The following is a 17080-nucleotide window of genomic DNA, read 5'->3' as shown; positions in this document are numbered from 1 at the left end:
GGTCTGGATCCCTCCAGGAAAGATGTTGTCCTCAGGAATTTGGGGGTCAGATTGGCCTGGGAGCAGGGCCCAGGAAAGATGCTGGTCTTAGGCAGATGGTGGCTGTGCCTCCCAGGAATGCAAAGGGAGGTGGGGGCGGGAAGAGGCCCCAGGGGCTCCTGGGGACTGCAGGGAGGAACTGGGTTGGTCTGGATGCAAAGGATCAGGAAGCAGTGGTGGCTCCAAGCAGAGAGGTCAGCCCCAGTGTCTGGGGTGCCAAGACAAGAAATGGCCCAGTACCCAGGCTAGGAGGAGAGATGGGTGGGGGAACTGGGAAGGTGAATGAAGCTGAGGGAGTCAAGGTGAGGTGGGCACCAATGGTTTTACCCCAGAAAGAGGCTGATGGGTTGTGTAGCCCAGGGAAGCAGAGGACAGTGAGGGTGGAACCAAGGCCAGAGGGCTCCTGGTGACCACCAGAAGAACTGGGCTCTGGGCTCCTCTGGATGCAAAGGATCAGGAAGCAGTGGTGGTTCCAGGCTAAGAGGTCAGCCCTGGTGTCTGGGGAGCCAAGGCAAGGAATAGGACAGTACCCAGGCTAGGAGCAGAATGGAGCAGGGGAGGTCGGTGGGTGAATGAGGCTGGGGGAGTCAAGGCACCAAGGGTGCCAATGAACTTACCCAGGAGTGAGGCTGGTGGGTTGTCGACACCCCTTTTTAAAAGTATTATTTACCTGGATGGATGTACTGTGTATGGATATGATTATGTGTCTGGCATGCATTCATTAGAAAAAACTTGGGGAGTATACAAAGCATGAAGCACATTACTTAAGTCCTTTTTAAAAATAATATTTTATTAATTCTTTTTTTTTGAGACAGGGTCTCCCTGTAGCCCCAGCTGTCCTGGAACTCACTATGTAGACTAGGCTGGCCTTGAACTCACAGAGATCTGCCTGCCTCTGCCTCCCCAGTGCTGAGATTAAAGGCGTGTGCCACCACATCCGGCTAAAAATAATAGTTTATTAATTCTTTGAGAATTTCATACAATGCATTTCGATCATATTCAACCCTCCTTAACTCTTTCCAGATCCACTTCTACCTCCTTACCCACCCAATTTCAAATTTCATGTCTTATTTCAAAGCCCATTTTGTCCAATTTGTGTTACTCCAAAACTTGAGTGTGGGTCCATCCCCTAGAGTGTAGACTATAGGTCAACCTTAAAGAAAACTGAATCCCCCTCTCCCAGCAGCTATCAATTGCCAATAGATCCTCAGCTAGGGCTGGGGCTTCATACACACCTCACTCTCCATGCTGGGATTTTGTATGGCTTGAGCTTGAACAGGTCTTATGCATGATCACATTTTCCGTGAGCTTATGTACACAACTGCCCTGTGGTGTCCAGAAGATGTTGGACTGTTTAGTTGTCCACCACCTCCAGCTCTTACAGTCTTTAATCCCCTTTTCATGAAGATCCCTGAGCCTTTAGGGAGGGTGTGATGTAGATGTCCCATGAAGTCTGAGCATTCCATGACCTCTTAGTCTCTGCACACTGACCAGTGTGTGTCTCTGTGTTAATCTCCATCTGCTACTAAAAGAAACTCCTCTGATGAGGGTTGAGAGATACACTAATCTATGAGCATAGAAATAAGTAGTTCATTGACAAATGTGACCACATAGTATTAAATTGACTACACTCTTTTAAAAAAATACTTTTTTCATTTCTGTACATTTTACATATAATGAGCATCAATTAAATGAATATCATTATGCTGGGTGCTCACCTTTAATTCCAGCACTCAGGAGGCAGAGACAGGCAGATCTCTGTGAGTTCCAGGCCTGCCAAGACTGAACAGTGAAGCCCTGTATTAAAAAAAATGATTTCCAAAACATTTCTAGATTCCAAAATGAAGAGCAAGTTTGTAATTGAAATGTTGACATTGTGCCTCTCCTGCAGTCCAGATGTGAGAGAAAGGTCATGCCTCCTTCTGTCCTGGTGCTCCATCAAGGACAGCATGAGTCTGGATTTGTAATAGGACGTGTCTAGTAGTCACATCCTCAGCAAGGATGTGATTGATGGCAAATACAAGATTGTGGGGAGCCGCCTGCCGTCCCTGCAGACGCCATTACAAGATGGCGCTCACATCGGGTTCATGCTGAGCAGTAAATAAGTCAGTACGCATGCCCGAAGTAATTTTCCACCTTCTAGTCTCTGCCTACCTCGTGGCATGATATGGGCTGATGAGTTTGCGACCAATCAAGAGTTGCCACGTCCAAGACGGGCTTACTAACCTATATAAGGGCTGGGTTTCTGACATTCGGGGTCTTCGCCCTGTAAGCTTATGCTCTCCCTCTCAAGATGCATTAAAGCTTTTCTGCAGAAGGATCCTGAGTGTGCCGCGTCGTTCTTGCTGGCGAGACGATAGCGCGGGACACAAGATTAGACCGAGAGTCCAAATGCTGAGAAGGAAACTAAGGCACAGATTACCAGAGTGCTGAACAGAGCCAAGTTGAGCCACATGGGACCTAGAGGTAGTGTTCTTACCCAACGTGAATACCTTCCCCACCACACCACACTGTTTACTCCAGATTGAACAAACCTTATACCTAGCCCATTCAAAGCCTGCTTTCTGCTGGGAAGGTCTGTGTTTTAAATCAAGAGCTTCCACATAATTTCTTCAGTAGTTACAAGGTACTCAGTTTGATAATGGAAATATCATTTACTCCACAAAGAGAACCTTATAATGCTGCCTTTCCACAGAAAAACTTTTAAAGATTTCTCTGCCATGTGAAAAATATCTACATAATTAACATGAATAATCATCTTACCAGGCAATTAAAATGATTTATTTGAAGAGTTTTATAGTCATGCCTTAATACCAATCTATAATAAACAGGAGGAATAGGGACAATAATACCATGGTCCTAGTTAAACATAAGCATCATAAATAACATTCACACCTCTAAGCAATTCATATTTTCTTCTCAAATAATAAGATTAATATAAAATTTGGGTTTTTTTCAGCAGGACAAATAAATGACTAAACTTCATTTTTGTATCCTTTGAGGCTAACACTTAAGGATTTTTTTCTTGTTCTATTTTGAATCACTTTTTCCTTGAGAGACAACTTTAAAATTACAAAGACACCCCCAAATACTGTAAAAAGAATTTTCTTACTCACAACCCCTAGATCCCATGCTCTTATATCACTAAGTGCATTGTATAATAACTCATTTGTCATTTGTTAGAAATGTTATCTGCTTCTCCCATTAAGGTATTGGTCTACCTTCCTTGGGGCAGAGTTGTTATAAAGATTTACTACTGGTGTGTGGAAGGCACAGAGCCCAAGCCCCTGGCACTAAGCAGAAGGAACCCCCAGTTACCCAACCCATGTTACCTTCCCTTAACTTCTTTATTACTCTTTACTCTGGGATTGCAACTTCCCAGAGCAGAGTTTAGCACACTCAAACACATATAGTATTGTGGAACTCTGTGTAGCCATTGGCATCTTTAATCAGAGTGGCTATGATTACGCCCATGCAACACTCACAAGACTGAGTCCACTAACACTCTCTATGGAACAGGAGGAAGGCTCGTAGGTGCACAAAGCCCCTTGCCTCTTTGAGGCTATGTAAGTGTTTGACCATTGCTACGGGGAGGGAAGACTGTTCTTCGGTGTTGTATTTGCTTGCAAGTTGCTCATTCTCCTCTTGTAAGTCACCCCAAATAAGCCCATTGGTTCACCACACTAGACACTGATAGAATAATTTATTTGGACTGCCATTGCCCTCTCTATCTGAGGTAAATAGAAATAAGTTCCCCAGGAAAAGTCACACAACATATGCAAATGGATCCTTTGAAGCACTAGTGTCTTAATAATCTAAGGACCAGGACTTTGTGTGGTGTAGTTCTGGATGAAGGTTTTTCCTATCTTCTTCAGATAATTCTACTTAACCAATTCTCTCTTGGAGAGAATTGTGTACGTCAGACCAAGTCTGAAGCAATAAAGTTGCGACGCGAACCTACGTTCCAGGCTTTCTCAACCAAGTCCTGGAGGAATCCATGGGGAAGAGTGAACACCTACCAGGAGGGAATGCAAGGCAACAGAGTGGAGGGGCTGGCAATTATCTGGAAGAAAAAAGAAGGCACTTTAAACTGGTAGCCTTGGTCCTGGGTATTGGACACAGGAGACCAGGAAGGGTAGATATGAATGTACTCTTCAGCCCCCTACTTTGCTGCTTGCAGGAGACACTGTGACTCTTGCTTGGCTGGCAGTCAACCTCAGGGCTCTACTAGAATGTTCTGTCTCCAGGTTGGGTCACCACTTCCACTCCTGCCTTTGCTGTTCTCTTCAGTCTTTTATGTCTCCTGTCTTTCTCTCTTCCTTCTTCCTTCCTCCCTCCCTTCCTCCCTTTCTTTCTTTATTTTTCTTTTTTCCTTCTTCCTTTCTTTCTTCTTTCTTGAGCTCTTCTAATTCTTAGCCTTGTCTCTGTCCTTTCAAAGGATTGCTGTCCTCCTAGGGAAATCATGGGTGAGGTCTTAGGATACCAGGATACCAGGTAGGTCCCTCAGAACTTGGAAGTCTCCTTTCCACTGTTGCTTCCTGAACATATTGTTTCTCTACTGCAATAAATGTGTTAGTTGTCCTTATTTCTGGGTTTGGGGATGTTTGAGGTGTCAAAGTACAATCTTTGAATAACTAAAGTCTTATGCAGGCAGTTCTGGGGCTGCCTTCTACTGCTAATAAGTCAACGACATACTGTTCTTTCAATTCCTGATTCTCAGAAGTTGCTGGAACTATTAAGCATGCATCCATGCATCTGCTTTGCTCTCTATTGTGTACGTATGATTTTAACATTTACCTAGTACTTCCACATCACTTGGCTGTTATGTAAGTATGAAATGGTTTCCACAGAAATGATTTCTTATGATCAGATAAGAAAGAGTAAGCAGTTCTAATGTATAACTAATGGACTTAGCATTACTAGAAGGAAAAATCCTACTGTTGCATGACTTCCTGGGGAGACATGAGCAAGCATCTCCTCACCCATGTCAGACCAAAGAAACAGTTCCACTCAGTCCAGCCTGGTGAATCAGTGGGATTACTGAGGTTGCTTATATGACCAGGGTGGAATAATAGGTATAATAGCAGAGCTATTTACAGGAGCAAGTATGATCTAGAGGCAGTTGCCTCGCCAGAAAGCCCACTCCAGCATGAGTGACAACTCATGAAAACTGCTGCATTCCTGGAGCTCTCTGCACACCCAGGGGGCAGCTCTGTGGGCAGGAAAGTCTCCTCTCCCTAACAACTGTTTTACAACCTTGGAGAGGGGCCTTGTGAGGCTTGTAACTCTGAGATACCCAAGCCTTGTAAGTTTCTTTAGCTTCTTGTGTCTTAAGAGCCTCCCCCGTCTCCCAGGAGGGAATGCTACAATTTGGAGGAAATAGCTATGTAACACCTACAAACAGATACATTTTATATATGAGTGTGAGGCTAGTGTTGATTGTCAACCTCTGGGCATGAGTGTGTGAAATTATCTGGATTGTGCTAGTGGAGGTGAGAAGATCTACCCAGGATGGGTGGTCCCATTCCCTGAACACGGGATCCGGGACCACCTTGTAAGTGGAGAAAGGGAACTGAAAGTGCATTCTTTTATCCTTTTCTGCTTCCACATTGTGCATGTGATGTGTGACCAGCTGTTTCAAGCTACTACTGCCTTGACTTCTCCACCATGACAGGAAAGCAAATCTAGGCTAAAGCCAGAAGCAAGCTTGGCATGTTTAGTAATAAGAAGAACATGTATGTGGTTAGAGGGCAGTGAGCAAAGGCACAAGACAGACCAACACCTGGGTCAGAAAGGCAGACAGGAACCAGACCACACAATCTGTGTAGAACAAGATACACAGTTAGAACACATGGTGTTTGGGGTAATAGAGTGATATAATCCAATAACATTTTTATGGGTGCTGGGTATAGAACCTGGAGTCTAATGCATGCTAGACACACACTCTACCACAGAGAGGCATCCAATCCTTAATTGACATCTTTGAAGACAATTTGGCTGCTTTGTAGACCACAGATATATGGGAGGGAGGTCATTAGGTTTGGGATTTCGCAGTCAAGAGGATGATGGTGCCATTTTCTCAATTGGGTGAAATGTTGTGAGGAAACAGACTTGTGGGAAGTAGTGTCAAAGAATCTTGAACTCCCTCCCAGATATAGTCAGAGTGGGATGCCAGGTAGACAGTCCCCCTGGAATTTCCCCAGTGGGAAGATGGAGGTGGGGATGTGAGCTGGGGTGCAGGGGAGGGCTCATTGGCAGTATTCAAAACAGTAGGACTGATGAAGATCACCTAGAGAAGAAACGGTCAGAGGGGAGCCCAGGAATGGTGGCCAGGGTTTCAACATCTAGAGATAAGCAGAGAAGAGACAGACAGCAATAGACAGAAGGAAAGGCTACAAGTCAGGAAAACAACCAGATCACCTAAGAGGACATAGCTATTTTCCAAAAGGGTTGTGGGCATGCTGTTACAGAGATAACAGAGTATATGGGCTCCAGTGGCAGGGGGAGGGGCTATGGGAGGGTGGCATTTGGGAAGTGGGTATATAGATGTATAAGATTGTGTGGGATGTTCTATATGAGATACACCCAAAAAAATCAACAAATTAAAAAGAAAAGACATATTTGAGGAGGAAGCATAAAAATATACTTCAGGTTAATTAGTAGAGGTGATAAACATTGCAATTGAAATCTACCTGATGACTTTATATCCATACTCAGGTGCCAAGGATCCAAGTATAACTGACTTCTGACTAGTAATAATCACATACATAGAGATTAAAGACACATGTGCAAACATCTAAGCTTCTAAAAAAAACTAAAGAATAATATTAAAAAATGTAGGAAACAGCATATCTTGAAATGGAGATCTTATTTACAGGGTAAAAACACATTCAATTTTATATCTTACAGGGTTGATACTGAGTTCAATATTGTATAACTGTATTCATTCAACTGTGAACCTAAAAATTTACAGCCACTTTTGAAAGAGATGTATCCTTGCTCTGGAAATTGTTACTGAATATGTTAAAGCTGTAATGAAATGCTTCTTCTAATCATGTGGTTATTAAATAAAAATAAATTTTAAAAAAAGATGGTTTCCAGGTCTTCAACTTCAAATACACTTTCTCCAAAAACTTACCTGCCTGTGAATATGCCTAGAAAAAGAGGTTCTCTCAGGGGGCTGGAGAGATGATACAGCAGTTAAGAGCACTAGCTGTTCTTACAGAAGACCCAGGTTTGATTTCCAGCACCCACATGTCGGCTAACAGCTGTCCATAACTCCAGTTCCAGGGGAATCCGACACCCTCTTCTGACCTCTGCAGGCTTTGCATGACATAGGTGCACTTATATACATTCAGGCAATACACTCATACATATAACAACAATAAATAGAATTTTAAAATGAAAAAAAGAAAGAAAGAAAAAAAAAGAGGTTCTCCATCACCTTCCTTTCTTCCCATCTCCCATTTTCGTCTGCCCCAAATGTTACTATAGTGCTGTTCCTCACAAGGTAAAAATGTCGTGAGCATGTGGATACACACACACACACACACACACACACACACACACAAAACAATTACATCACATCCCTTCCCTCAAGGCTCAGGAATTGTGAAAGAAGGGGCAAAAAGAGTGTTAGAGCCAGAGGTAGTAGAAGGTTACAACAAAACAGTGTTTTCAGGACACAACACAGCAGTTGCACATATTAACTCATGGGGGTTATGACATCATGTACAAGACCTGCACAAGCTTTAGCCAGGCAAAATCCCAGCATGAAGAGAGGAAGTGGGCACAAGGCCCTGCCCCTAGCTGTGGAGCTATTGATAGCTGCTGAGGGGGAAGGAGTCAGTTTTCTTTAAGAATATGACCCCTGTAAGTTGACCACACTCTAGGAGATGGACCCACAAGGGCAATACAAATTGGATTTGATGGGCCAAGAAAGAAAGAGAGAAAGAAAGAAAGAAAGAAAGAAAGAAAGAAAGAAAGAAAGAAAGAAAGAAAGAAAAGGAAAGAAAGAAAAGAAAAAGGACATGAAGTTGGGAGGAGGAACTGGATTTGAGAGGGGTTGAATATAATAAAAATACATTGTATGAAATTCTCTAAGAACAAAAGAATTTTTAAAAAAAAGAAACAATAATAAATACTGCTGTCCATTTAGCAAAACTGACAATGTAATATCTAGGTACCACATCCTTGTGTACCTTTGATGCTCAGCTTTTTGCTTTCTCAAAGATGACGGAGACCCTAAGTGTGATGTGGTGGAGGTAGACCTTTATTAAGGACTCGTGTGTGAGAGCAATTATTCCATGGGTTGTGACACATAGCTTAGAACTGAACAGCTTTATGAAACAAGGGTTTTATCTAGCCATTTACATAAATGAGTTCTTGAGTTTGTTTGCTGTTTATTTTTTGAGATGACCCTGGACACCTTGAGCTTTTCATCCTCCCACCCCAATTTTCCCAGTGCTGGGATTACAGTGTGTACCATCATGCCTGGATTTTGAGTTTTCAGCTTAAAAACCAAAATGAGCTGGAGCTGCTAGGGTAGAGAGGTTTCTCCCATTGACACCAGGGAGAGTGGGTATCTTCCCATAGGGCCTTACAGGGTCCAGGGTTTTTATATTAAAAGAATTCTCATTCTCAAGAATTTTAGATCCCAAGGGGGAGGAGTCCCACTCCTCCTCATCTTGCTGTCTTCTCCTGCCAGTTCAGTATCAGTTTTCTTTAAATATGTGTGTTCCAATCTTGTGGCTACTTGGGTCACCCTCTAGATCTCCCCACCCCTCTGCTGCTTCCATTTTGTTTTTTTTTATTATTATTTTATTTTATGTGTATGAGTGTATTGCCTGCATGTATGTGAGTGCACCCCTGTCATGCAATGCCACAGAGACCAGAAGAAGGCTAAGGATTCCCCTGGAACTGGAGTTAAGGACAGTTCGTAGCCGCCATGTGGGTGCTGGGAATCAAACCCAGGTCCTCTACAAGAGCAGTCAGTGCTCCTAACCGCTGAGCCATCTCTCCAACCCCCCATTTTATTTTTATCTTGTTTTATTTCCCTCTTCTTTGTGTTGTAGGTGGAAATGGCAGGCTCTGTAAATACAAACATGGTGTTTTTAAAAAAGATGAAACAGGAGAGAATTGATGCAAAATTCAGTCTCATAACAATAAATAGTGTCTGTGGATGAATGAGCTCATTGGAGCACTAGCCAACTCATAAGAATCCATTGATAATAAAATTTTGGTTTCAGATGAATATTTTCTCATCAAAACTTGCTATCTACAATGTGTTATTTTGGTCAAGTATAATTAAATAACTGGAGGAATGCTGAATCTAAAAGAAATGTTCAACTCGTAAAACCTTTAGAAACTCTTATTGTAATTTTGATTTGGAAGCATAGTTTAATTGTAGAAAGTTGGTAGAGTAATAAAATATATTGGGAAATTTTTTTCTGTGAGCAATGTTGAATGAAAATATGAATTCAAGAAGAAGGAGAACAATGTAAATCTTCTGTTAAGGAAGTCTGTTTTCTAAATGGATTAATGTGACCACCAAATTTCTAGTGTTTAGAGTCCACTGGGCACATTTAGAAAGAGCAATGTAACAGCTTTATTTTAAGATGTCAATATTTATAAAAGACTGGAAATTTTTCCCTAACAACTATTTAAATTTATAATGAAAACTTTAGTTGTCAACTCTAAACATGTGGCAGTCTACAAAATTTTATAAATTCTTGAAAGAATTTAAGGGTGTAGAGCAAATATTTTGGGGAACAGTATGTGTAAGGCAAAAACAAGGCTGTTTTGAAAAGGCTGTGGGGGCCATGCTGATGGTTGCTGAGAGGTAAGGCACAATCGGATTGGCAAGGGGCCATCACTGACAACACCAGCAGGAGCAGGCACAGTTAAAGAGGCCAGAGTCCTCATCGGCTGCAGAAATGACAGGTGAGAGAGGGCGAAATGGAAGGAAAGACGTCTTTGATATATTTTGCTATGAAGAACAGCAAAGAAAGAAGGTAAAAGCAATGGTGAGGTCAAGAGGTGGATAAAAAAAGAAATGTTCACTTCTGATGGAAAAACCACAGAGGAGAAAGTGACCATGAACAAGGAAAAGGGGACAGTGCTTCAAGAAAAGGTGAGGGGCTGGGTCCAGAGCACAAGTGATTGTGGATGTGCCCTCCACTCTAATAAAAAGGAAGAAATATGAGTAGGTATACAGGCCAATGCTCTCAACTTTGTAAATAAAGAGGGAGGTGGATAATAAAACATGTTGGGGTATAGCCAGTGGTGGTGGCAAAACCTTTAATTCCAGCACTCAGGAGGCAAGGCAGGTAGATCTCTGTGACACGGAGGCCAGCCTGGCCTACGCAGTAAATTCCAGGCCAGCTAAGGCTACAGGGAGACTCTGTCTCAAAAAAACTTTTGGAATGTCTAGGAGTTGGTGGTCTTGACATGGTCATTTGTTATTGTAATGATGAAAATAGAGTAAATGAGATAGAAGGATACAAAGTTCCAGAAATAAGAATATTTGCAACTGGGGCTGAGGAGGCTGGTGAAATGGCTCAACTGGTAAAGTGCTCACAGTGCATGCCTAATAACCTCAATCTGATACCTGGAGCCCTCGGTGGAAGGAGAAAATCAACACTGGAGAATTGTCCTCCAACCTCCACATGCATATTGTACTATGCATGTGCCCACACTCACACACATACACACACACACACACACACACATACACAAGTAATGATAACAACAACAATAAATTTACAAAAGAACATTTAGAGCTGATCTTTCAGTGGAGATGCGTTTATTGGTTTGAACAAGGGACCCAAACTTGACCTCTGGCCTCCACATGTAACATGTATGCATGTGCATGCACACACACGTATACACATATGAATGCATACAAACATCCTCTCTCTTTCTTTCTCTCTCTCTCTCTCTCTCTTCATTGGAAGTGCTTAGGAAGTGAAGAGCCCAACGTTTGGAATGGATTTCCATGTGGGTAAGAACCCAAGAATCATTATGGGACTACAGTGAAGACAATGAACCAGTTACCAATTATTGATGGAGGGCTGTAACAGGGACATTGGGAGAAGAGGACTGAAGATCACACTGGATAGAATAATAGAGCTTTAAAGGAATTTGTGTTTCTGAAAGATGATGGAACACAAGTAGTTTCTAATAGGAAAAATGGCTACAATCACTTCTATTTCCTCTTGATGCTCTGAGATGTAAGGAACATGAGAGAAAGAAACTAGCAATTAAAATAAAGGTCAGAAAGGCAGCTGCAGGTGAAGCAAAAGGGTCATCATCAGTTCAGAGACAAGGCTGAAGCCAGCAAGCATTTGGTAATAACAGGCTGGGGATGACAGCATGAACGTCCTTCAGGTGGGAAGGATCCTGGGTGCTGATGGATGGTCCAGGAGGCTGATGCTTCTGGCTGTGATGTCACTGATGAAACGATTTTCTCTTTTGACCTCAATGAGGAAGATTTGCCATCAGTACATGGGGAGACTTAACTATAAAATATCTGTATATATACTCATGACTCGACCTCCTCATTTTTCACTGAAAATCAACAAAACTTGACAACTCTCTCTCTCTCTCTCTCTCTCTCTCTCTCTCTCTCTCTCTCTCTCACACACACACACACACACACACACACACACACACACACACACACACACCTGTAGTCCCAGCTACTCAGAAGGCTGGGGCAGGAGGATTTCTTGAACACAGGAGTTCCTTGCCAGTGAGATCCTGTATTAGAAAGAAAAAGGGAGTAGATGTGGGGAAGCCGGTTAAAACAAAATCATGCTTCTGAACTATCTCTTCATAACTCATCTCAAAGGCCCTTCGGGCTTCTGGTTGTTAAAGTTCCTGCAATTTGGGTATGCTGCCACAAGGGAGCAGTGGTGTCACAATCGTGATCAAAGGCTGGCATTCTTTTTCACTACTCACATCTTCACCCACGCTTTTATGCACTTCCAACAGATAAAAAACAAACAACAACAACAAAAAAAAACCTCCCAGCTCACACATTCCCTTTCTGTTTCTAGTATGGGCACTGGCCCGCCTCTCCTTGGAACCCCAGACCTCTGAACTACCCTCTTGGCCCAGGCTCCCAATTGCTTCCTGATCCTTTGCACCCGGACCAACCGAATTCTTCAGTCTAGTCCCCTGGAGCCCTCAAAGCCTGTTCCCTCCTCCACCTACACACATGAGACCAGCCTTCATCCCTGGCTGTCCCACCCCCAACTTGCCTGGGATTCCTGAGGTCAGCATCCTTCCCTGGAAAGTTTGACCCTGCCCACTCTGCCTTGAATCCCAAAACCTGATTCAACCTCCCAACTCCCACATTCTCTTTCTCCATCCAGCTCGAGCACTGGCCCACTTCTCTTGACACTCCAGACCTCTGGACTACCCACTTGGCCCAGATTCCCCACTGCTTCCTGATTCTTTGCAGTCAGACCACCCAATTCTTCAGCCTAGCTCCCTAGAACCCTCACAGCCTGCCCCCACCCCCAACTTGCCTTTACATACCTGAGTCCAGCCTTCATACCTGGCTGTCCCCACCCCCAACATGCTTGGGATTCCTGAGACCAGCCTCCTTCCCTCCTATCCCTGGATTCCCAAGACCAGCCTCCTTCCCTGACTGCCTGTGAGTCCTGAATCCTACCTCTACCTAGCAAGCCTCCCAAATTGTACTGTGCCTGCTGACTACAGGGATCCAGACCTTAGGAGGAAACCTGAGAGCATCTGTTCCTCATCCAACTTGGGCCTCTATGGGAACTTCTGAACATCAGGACTAAAGTCATCTGGCCCCTCCAATATAAAACCAAAAGAACCTGAAACCTAGGCCAACCAGCTTTTCATATTCAACAAGTAAACAGCAAAGGCACATAAAGTGCAACAACAAAGGAGAGCTTGAGTTTCACACAAGAATCAGACAATATAAAAGAAACCCACATGCCAGGGTCACAGCAAAAAACTAATAACATGAAAAATCCAAATAATATGTCCCCAGCAAGTACTAACAGTCCTGTAGAGGGGTACAATGAGAACCCCCTAGAGATAACACAGGACATGGAATTCAAAAGAACAATTATAAACATGATAAAAGAATTCAATGAATTTAAAGAACACACAAAGAAATCAAAGAACTGAAAGAAGATAGGGATAAACTTCTGAATTCAGAAGAGTTAGAAATATTGAAGAATATGCAGGCCGAAATGAAGAAGGAAGTGAAACATTCAATAAGCTAATTAGAAATGACAGGAGAAATCCTCACCAATAGAATGAATGACATGGAAAACAGAATATCAAGACTGGAAGGTAAAGTTGAGAAAGCCTCACCAATAGGATGAATGAAATGGAAAACAGAATATCCAAGATAAAGTGGATGAATTAGACTACTCAAGCAAAGATTACGAAAAATTTTAGATAAAGACTGGAAGATAAAGTGTACGAATTAGATCACTCAAGCAAAGATTATGAAAAATTTAAGAAAACACAGGAGTGGAATATACAGGAAATGAGTGACACCATAAAAAGACCAAACTTACACATCATAAGCATACAGGAAGGAGAAGACTCTCAGGATAATGGTATGGGCCAGATCTTCAACAGGATTGTAGAAGAAAATTTCCCCAAATTAAAGAAAGACATGCCCATACAAATACAAGAAGCAGATAGAACACCAAATAGACAGGACCAGAAAACAAACTCACCATATAAAACAGCAAATCACATATAAAGGAAAACCCATCAGAATTACAGCTGACTTCTCGATGCAAATTATGAAAACAAGAAGAGCCTGGACCAAAGTATTCCCAGTTCTAAATGACCACAGATGCCAACCCAGATTACTTTACTCAGCCAAAATGTCTATTATAGTTGAAGGGGAAAGAAAAATCTTCCATGACATAAATAGGCTGAAAGAATTCATAGCCACAAAATCAGCCCTTCAGAGAATCCTTGAAGCATTACAAAGAGCTGAAGAGAGGAATGACTATACACAAGGGGTTACAGAAAGAAACTAAATGGAGGTATAACTGTGGAAACATATAGTTAGACCGAGAATGCAAACAGGAATCAAAATGACAGGAATCAATACACATCTTTCATTAATAACTTTAAATATGAATGGACTGAAGTCTCCCCGGTCAAAAGACACAGGCTAGTTGATTTTTTTTGTTGTTGTCTGCAAGAAACACATCTCACTTTCAAGGACAGGCACTACATTACAGAATATTCTACCCAAGCACCAAAGACTATACTTTCTATTCAGCACCCCATGGAACTTTCTCCAATCGACCATACACTGGGGCACAAAACAAAGCTCAGCAAATACAAAAAGATTGAAATAATTCCATGTGTTTTATCAGACCACAATGCAATAAAACTCACAATCCACACCCGAAGAAGCCAAAATCACCACACGAACACATGGAGATTAAACAACACACTCCTGAATGATGAATGCATCAAAGGAGAAATTAAGAAAGACATAAAAGTATTCCTGGAACTAAATGCAAAGGACAATACAACACAACAAAACCTCTGGGATACTTTGAAAGCAGTCCTTAAAGGGAAGTTTATACCTCTACATGCCTACATTAAAAAATCAGAACGAACACAAATAAATGACTTAACATTGCAACTCAAGACACTTGAAAAGAAACAAGAAATGAAACCCAAACCCAGCAGATAAGAAGAAATAACAAAAATCAGAGCAGAAATTAATGAAATAGAAACAAAGAAAACAATACAAAGAATCAACAAATCCAAAACTGATTCTTTGACAAGAGAGGTAAGATTGACAGACCCTTAGCCCAGTTAACCAAAAGAAAGAAAGAGCACTTCCAAATCAACAAAATCAGAGATAATTCACAGATAAGACTAAAAAGCAAATTTTAGGTGAAGAGGCAATTCAACTTTTGTGGGGTTTTTTTATTTTTTTTAATCCATTTCAACTACTGTAAACTTTGGTTCTAGGCCTGGTTTTTTTTTTTTTTTAATTAAACTGTACCTTACTGCACATACTGCTCTTCTGAATATTGGAGGCAAAACCTTTTATGGTTGTGAATCCAATTAATTCAGAAATAATGTTTATGAAGGAAACATGAAGAAGCTAACATTTGAGAACGATTTTTGCCTTCAGCTTCTGTTAGATCAGGATTATTCCCTCTGTTTCACAGAGAGGTAAAAGGGGGTTTTAGATAGATTAAGGAGCATCCTGGGGGTAACATCACTGCACAGTGGGATGCCAGGGTTCAAGTCCAGCTCTGCAGTTTCTATTGCTATACTATGCATGACATCACCGAGACTAGATTGAAAGCAATGATGATGTGTCCCCATCCTCTAGGCATCCTACTAGAGCCTAGTAGAGAATTCACAGTCACAAAAAGCTTCGGGGAAGAAATTAAACTGCATTCTTTGATGAATGAGATCAAAGCTAGCTGCAGGATCCTAAAAGACAACATGGAAGAGTGACTTTTTGGCATGGGTTTCTAGGGAGGAACAGGAATTCAGCAGGAGGAAATATTCTCAGTCATGGCTTCACTCTGTTTTCAGTAGCAGTCTCTCCTTTTGGAATCAGTAGTCCAAACTTGAATCACTCTAGACAGTTTCTTTTATATACATCTGCCCCATCAAGGGAAAAGTACAGCTTGCCTTCATCACATTTCCAAAGAAGACCACCTGCTTAGTGTTACTGTTAAGTGTGACCTTAAGAGGTAAGTGTTATCTTAAAAGGGAAATGGAGAGGGTCTGGCCCCCATGATGTCACCAATGATGGAAAAGACCATGGTCTCTCCAGTCCCAGGTTGGCCCTGAAATACATGGTTATTCTATGACACCGTGTATGGTGCTTTCCCCTTTTTAAATTGATCCAGTGACACAGTGGCTGCTGCTAGGGCTTAGCAGAGTTTTTGCTTTGGGAAAAATCTTTTCTTCTCTCAGCATTAAATATTATAAAATCTTGGTCTGCAACAGAACACTTTGAGTAAATTTAAAACTCGAAGATTCATTTAGTCATTGAAATAACAAGCTCCAGGTTAAAGTACATAGAGCCCTTACCTTAAATGTACAGGGCCTTGGATTCAACCCCAAGTTCTGAAAAAAGAAAACTAGTTGAAACAACAATTATCTCCACTTTAGAGGTGAGAAAACTGAGCCCTAGAGGTATTAGATTTTTAACTAGCATCCTCAAAAAGTTTATAGCTTTATTTTTAAAATACTTACAAAGCTTGATCTCTAATATTTAGTGCCTCTAAAGCCATATGGACAATAACTGTTGCCACCTTTAAAAGCATCATCTGACCTTACAAATGCAGATTTATCACAGCCAAAGCTATTATATCCAAACCTGGAATAACTGCAAGTGCTATTGACTGAGACTAATTCACAAAAGAATTACAATTCTGTATTCCTATTCCAAACACTGTCTGTTTTGCCCTTAGAAAATAAAGGTTGTTTAAATCTCTCATATACTTGACTATAATAGGTTATATTTATAAGGAGAAAAGATGTGTCCACAGTATTCTCTGTAAGCTTAAAAATAATTGGTAGCTCTTAAGTCACTAAACAAATGTGATTTGTTAGCAAGCTATTCTTTCAAAACAAAAACGGAAGCTTATTGAATTTCTTTCCCCACAATCCGTGACATTTGTGGTCCAGAAATCAGTTAAATTAAAAGTAGCAGTTAATGAACTTGGTAGCTGTTCTTCCTGTGCTAATCAGAAGCTTGTGTCACAGTTTGGCTAGACGACTCCCAAGGGGCATGCAGATATTAAAATAGGATCTGGCAAACATTAGAGATAAAATGAAGGAAGAAAAGGATAGCTTCATATTTTACAATAAATATGCCATGTACTTCTGAGAATTTGCTTAAATCAATATTTTAAGTCTGATTGTTGCCCAGTTCTATTAGGCAAATGCAAAGGGTTCACTGCAGGATAGAGCTAAAACACTTTGCTAATTTACATTTATTGATAAGGACTTGGCTGGAACAGAAAGATTCAACTTGCTTCAATAAGGC

Source organism: Nannospalax galili, unplaced genomic scaffold (genome assembly GCF_000622305.1).
Source record: "Nannospalax galili isolate Female #2095 unplaced genomic scaffold, S.galili_v1.0 scaffold158, whole genome shotgun sequence".
Classification (NCBI taxonomy): Eukaryota; Metazoa; Chordata; class Mammalia; order Rodentia; family Spalacidae; genus Nannospalax; species Nannospalax galili.
Note: the sequence above shows the minus strand (reverse complement) of the source record.